This window comes from Pongo abelii, chromosome 9 (assembly GCF_028885655.2).
Source record: "Pongo abelii isolate AG06213 chromosome 9, NHGRI_mPonAbe1-v2.0_pri, whole genome shotgun sequence".
Classification (NCBI taxonomy): Eukaryota; Metazoa; Chordata; class Mammalia; order Primates; family Hominidae; genus Pongo; species Pongo abelii.
In genome coordinates, this window is record NC_071994.2 from 9713432 (window position 1) to 9719431 (window position 6000).

The following is a 6000-nucleotide window of genomic DNA, read 5'->3' on the forward strand; positions in this document are numbered from 1 at the left end:
CCCAGAAGGTGGAGGTTGCAGTGAGCAGAGATCACGCCACTGCACTCCACCCTGGGTGACAGAGTGAGACTCCATCTCAAAAAAAAAAAAAAAAAAAAAAAAAAAAAAAGGCGGAGGACATTCAAGCAAGGTCTTGAAGAAGGCACTGAATTATCCAGGTGGAGATGAGTTCCAGGCAGAGGAAATAGCCAGTGCTGAGGCCTGGGGGCAGGTGTGAGCCTGGAACATTTGAGCCAGGAGGCTGGTGTGGCTGGAGGGAATGAAGGAGGGTCAGAGATGGTCAGTTGGTCAGGGATAAGGTCAGAGAGGTAACCAAGGGCCAGATCATACAGACCACTGCAAGGGTGTTGCCTTTTTTCCATGAATCAGGGAGCCTGACATTTTAAAAAGATCAGATTGTTCAGGGGTGAGAGTGGAAGCAGTGAGGTGGTAAGAAGAGGTCAGCCCATCTGACAAGGGATTAATAACCAGAATATATAAGGAGCTCAAACAACTCTATAGGAAATGATCTAGTAATCTTTTTTAAAAATTGTTTCTTCCTATTTTCTTGAAAGAAACCTAATAATCTGATTTAAAAATGGGCAAAAATTCTGGGCACAGTGGCTCACGCCTGTAATCTCAGAACTTTGGGACGCTGAGGCGGGCAGATCACTTGAAGTCAGGAATTTGAGACCAGTCTGGCCAACATGGCGAAACCCTGTCTTTACTAAAAATACAAAAATTAGCCAGGTGTGGTGATGGCTGCCTGTAATCCCAGCACTTTGAGAGGCATGTGCCTATAATCCCAGCTATTCGGGAGGCTGAGGCACGAGAATTGCGTGAACCCAGGAGGCGGAGGTTGCAGTGAGCTCAGATCATGCCACTGCACTCCAGCCTGGGTGACAGAGCAAGACTTCATCTCAAAAAATAAAAATAAAAATAAAAAAAAGGAGGGGGGAGGCAAAAGATTCCAGTAGACATTTCCCAAAAGCAGATATACAAATGGCAAATAGACATACGAAAATGTGCTAACACCATTAATCATCAGAGTAATGCTAAGGAAAACTACGATGAGATATCATCTCACTCCAGTTCAAATGGCTTATACCCAAAAACAGTCAATAACAAATGCTGATGAGGATGTGGAAGAAAGGGAACCCTTGAACACTGTTGGTGGGAATGTAAATTAGTACAACCGCTATGGAGAACACTTTGGAGGTTCCCCAAAAAACTAAAAATAGAGCTACCATATGATCCAGCACTCCCACTGCTGGGTATAGATCCAAAAGAAAGGAAATCAGTATATCGAAGAAATATCTGCACTCCCATGTTGCAGCACTGTTCACAATAGCCAAGATGCGGAACCAACCTAAGTGTTCATCAACAGAAGAATGGATAAGGAAAATGTGGTACATATACACAATGGAGTACTATTCAGCTATAAAAAGAATGAGATTCTGTCATTTGCAACACGGGTGGAACTGAAGATCATTATGTTAAGTGAAATAAGCCAGGCACAGAAAGACAAATATCACATGTTTTCACTTATTTGTGGGATCTAAAATTCAAAATAATTGAACTAATGGAGATAGAGAGTAGAAGGATGATTACCAGAGGCTAGGAAGAGGATTGGGGGTGGGTGGGGGGAGGTGGGGATGATTAAGAGATACAAAAAAAAAAAAAAAGAAAGAATGAATAAGACCTACTATTTGATGGCATATAATAGGGTGACTATAGTCAATAATCATTTAATTGTACACTTGGAAATAATTAAAAGAGTGTAATTGTATTGTTTGTAACACCAAGGATAAACGCTTAAGGGGTGGATACCTCATTCTCCATGATGTGATTATTGTGCATTGCATGCTTGTATCAAAACATCTCATGCATGCCTACTGTGTATTCACAAAACTTAAAAACTGACAAAAAAGAAGTGGTCGGATTCAGGGTGTGCTTTACACCCTGATAGAGTTGATGGGATATGTTCATGGATTGAGTATGGTGAAAGGGAGGAAGGAAGGATGACTCTGAGATTTGGGACCTGAGCAATTGATGGTTGGTGGTGCCAAAAACCAAGAAAGGCTGGAAGAAGGGCAGTTTGGGGTTTGGTGTTGGGGATTAGGAGCACTGTTTTGGCCATGTTAAATTTGGGATACCTATTTGACATCCAACTGGTTTGAATAAGAGTCTGGAGTCTGGCAAATGTCAGGACTGGATAAATAAATTTGGAAGCCATCAGTAGGTTGGTAGACAATGAGAGATGGGCAAGATGACCTCTGAGGGCCTTTGCAGCCTGTGTTTTCTTGTGCACCCAGAGCTCTCAGCCTAATAGTCTTTCCCTTATCACTCCTTCATGCCCAGAATTTGCCCCCATCCTTCCTTTTTTTTTTTTTTTTTTGTTTGAGACAGAGTCTCACTGTCTCCCAGGCTGGAGTGCAGTGGCGTGATCTCGGCTCACTGCAGGCTCCGCCCCCCGGGGTTCACGCCATTCTCCTGCCTCAGCCTCCTGAGTAGCTGGGACTACAGGCACCTGCCACCTCGCCCGGCTAATTTTTTGTATTTTTAGTAGAGACGGGGTTTCACCGTGTTAGCCAGGATGGTCTCGATCTCCTGACCTCGTGTTCCGCCCTCCTCGGCCTCCCAAAGTGCTGGGATTACAGGCGTGAGCCACCGTGCCCGGCCCCATCCTTCCTTTTCAAATGCTCCTTCCTCCAGGAAGTCTCCTGTAATCTTCCAAGATAAAAGTGAGCTGCAGGCCCGGCATGTTGGCTCATGCCTGTAATCCCAGCACTTTGGGGGGCCAAAGCGGGCGGATCATCTGAGGTTGGGAGTTCAAGACCAGCCTGACCAACATGGAGAAACCCCGTCTCTACTAACAATACAAAATTAGCCGGGCATGGTGATGCATGCCTGTAATCCCAGCTACTCAGGAGGTTGAGGCAGGAGAATCACTTGAACCCAGGAGGCAGAGGTTGTGGTGAGCCAAGACCTGCCATTGCACTCCAGCCTGGGCAACAAGAGCAAAAATCCATCTCAAAAAAAAAAAAAAAAGTGACCTGCTTTCCTCACCATGCCCTATCTGTGCTTTTCTATCATCTTCCTTTTTGTGTGACTGTGTCTTGCTACCCTCTTCCCTCCCTCAATGACAGCAACCAGTGTGGCACATAATGATTATGATTATTATTATTACTGAGACAGGGAGGCCCAGGCTGGAGTGTAATGGCACAAACACAACTCACTGCAGCCTTGACCTCCCAGGCTCAAGTGATTCTCCCTTCTCGGCCTCCCAAGGTGCCAGATTTTCAGGCGTGAGTCACCACACCTGGCCGACACATAATGAATACGTTTATTTTTTAATTTTTTACTTTTTAAAATTTTTGTTAGAGATGGGGTCTTGCTATGTTGACCAGGCTGGTCTCGAGCTCCTGGCCTCAAATGATTTTCCCATCTCGGCCTCCCAAAGTTCTGTGGTTACAGCCATGAGCCACTGTGTCTGGCCAATGAGTACTTTTAAAAAGCCTATGCTGGCCGGGCGCAGTGGCTCACGCCTGTAATCCCAGCACTTTGGGAGGCCGAGGCGGGCGGATCACGAGGTCAGGAGATCGAGACCATCCTGGCTAACATGGTGAAACCCCGTCTCTACTAAAAATACAAAAAAAATTAGCCGGGCGAGGTGGCCGACGCCTGTAGTCCCAGCTACTCAGGAGGCTGAGGCAAGAGAATGGTGTGAACCCCAGGGGATGGAGCCTGCAGTGAGCCGAGATCGTGCCACTGCACTCCAGCCTGGGCAACAGCGAGACTCTGTCTCAAAAAAAAAAAAAGCCTATGCTTTTGGAGGCAGTGGAGCATCATAATGGTTAGTGGTGAGACAGCTTAGGCTCCAGGGCCAGATACAATTAGGTTCAAATCCCAGCCCTATTATTTCCTCATTCAACTTCAAGACTCAGCTTTCTCATCTGGAAAATGGAGATTTAAAAAGGTACCCACCTACAGTCCACCCAACATATATGTGTGTGTGTATATACACAAATATATGAATGTATAATGTAGATAGGTGATATGGTTTTGTTGTGTCCCCACCCAAATCTCAACTTGAATTGTAACTCCCAGAATTCCCGCGTGTTGTGGGAGGGACCCAGGGAAAGGTAATTCAATCATGGGGGTCTGTCTTTCCTGTGCTATTCTCGTGATAGCAAGTCTCACAAGATCTGATGGGTTTATCAGGGGTTTCTTCTTTTGTTTCTTCCTCATTTTTCTCTTGCCGCTGTCATGTAAGAAGTGTCTTTTGCCTCCCGCCATGCTGAGGCCTCCTCAGCCATGTGGAACTGTAAGTCCAATTAAACCTCTTTCTTTTCCCAGTTTCAGGTATGTCTTTGTCAGCAGTGTGAAAACGAACTAATACAATAGGTATAATAGAAAAGTATATGTTCAGCCAGGCATGGTGGCTCACACTTGTAATCCCAACACTTTGGGAAGCCAGGTGAGAGGATGGCTTGAGCCCAAGAGTTCAAGACCAGCCTGGGTGACAGAGCGAGACTCTGTCTCAAAAAAGAAAAAGAAAATTCACTGAGCTACACATTTATGATCTGTGGTGGGTTTTTGTTTTGTTTTGTTTTGTGTTTTGAGACAGAATCTGGCTCTGTTGCCCAGGCTGGAGCGTAGCAGTGGGATCTCGGCTCACTGCAAGCTCCGCCTCCCAGGTTCACGCCATTCTCCTGCCTCAGCCTCCCGAGTAGCTGGGACTACAAGCGCCCGCCACTACGCCCGGCTAATTTTTTGTATTTTTAGTAGAGATGGGGTTTCACCGTGTTAGCCAGGATGGTCTCGATCTCCTGACCTTGTGATCTGCCCGCCTCGGCCTCCCAAAGTGCTGGGATTACAGGCGTGAGCCACTGTGCCCAGCCTGACCTGTGGTTTTTTCTACTATGTCTGGTTACTTTGGAAAAAGGGGGTTGCGTGTAAGGAGTAGTTCACAGTCCCTGGCATATAGTAAGTGTTCAGTAAATGTTAGCTACTCCAAATGAATGAAAAAACTCATGACTTGCCCGCCCCCAAGTGAAATCCATTAAAAATCAGAACCATGGACAGATCAGAGCCTGTGCTCAGGGAAGGTTGAAGGAAAAACCTCAGGTCTGATATGGGGGACCTGAGGCAAGAAGGAATCTGAGACCTTTCCTCTTAGATTAGAGGTTCAGTGCCTTCTGGGGACTGTAAGTGTCTGTGTGTATGTTCCTGCAGAAATGCATGCCATTTTAAAAGGTCTACAGCCCCGTTTTTCAAAGCAGAGAATGCTGAAGTCTCTCCAGAGAGGCCAGTCCTGCCTCCGCTACATCCGACAGCATACCCAGGCTCTTGCAAGCTTTCCTCCTTGTGTCTTGGCTTCTGTTTATCTGGTGAGGGGGCGGACAGGGAAGAGACTCCAGTCAGGGTAAAAATAACCTAGGACAGATCTCTCAATCATGCCAAGACTCCTGAGTCTGACTCCCTGGGGTGGGCCTGGACCCAGTGTCTACAGCAGTTTTCATGGACGATTCTTGGGAACACTTGAGCCTCTAACAGCTTGGTCTTTTGAGTTAGATTCAAACACAAAACATCGCCAAAGAGAGCTCTTCTGAAGGATCTCTGTGGTTGGGGAGGGGACTCCTGGGTTAGTGGTTCACCTCCTTCTTGGAAGTTTCACCTCCTTCCTGGGGTCCTCCGCTTCTGTCCTGTGACAGCCACCAACCACAGGAATCAGCTCCTGTTACTAAAACTGCAAAAAGGCCTTCAAGGTCTGGGCTGAGCCTGGAAGGATTTGGAGGCCTCTTTGAGCAAACCTATCCCACCCCATCACCTCCGCAAGCTTCACAAGGCTCATACCTGGATGGTCAATGGGTTTCACAGCCTTACTGTGAGTCAGACACCCAACACACAGAGAGGGAGTGGTAAACTGAAAACTGAATTACACTACCCTAGGGGTGGGGGCAGATTCCCCTGTCCCTACCCCCAGGGTTGCCTCTGAGTCAAGTCATTTCAATTCCC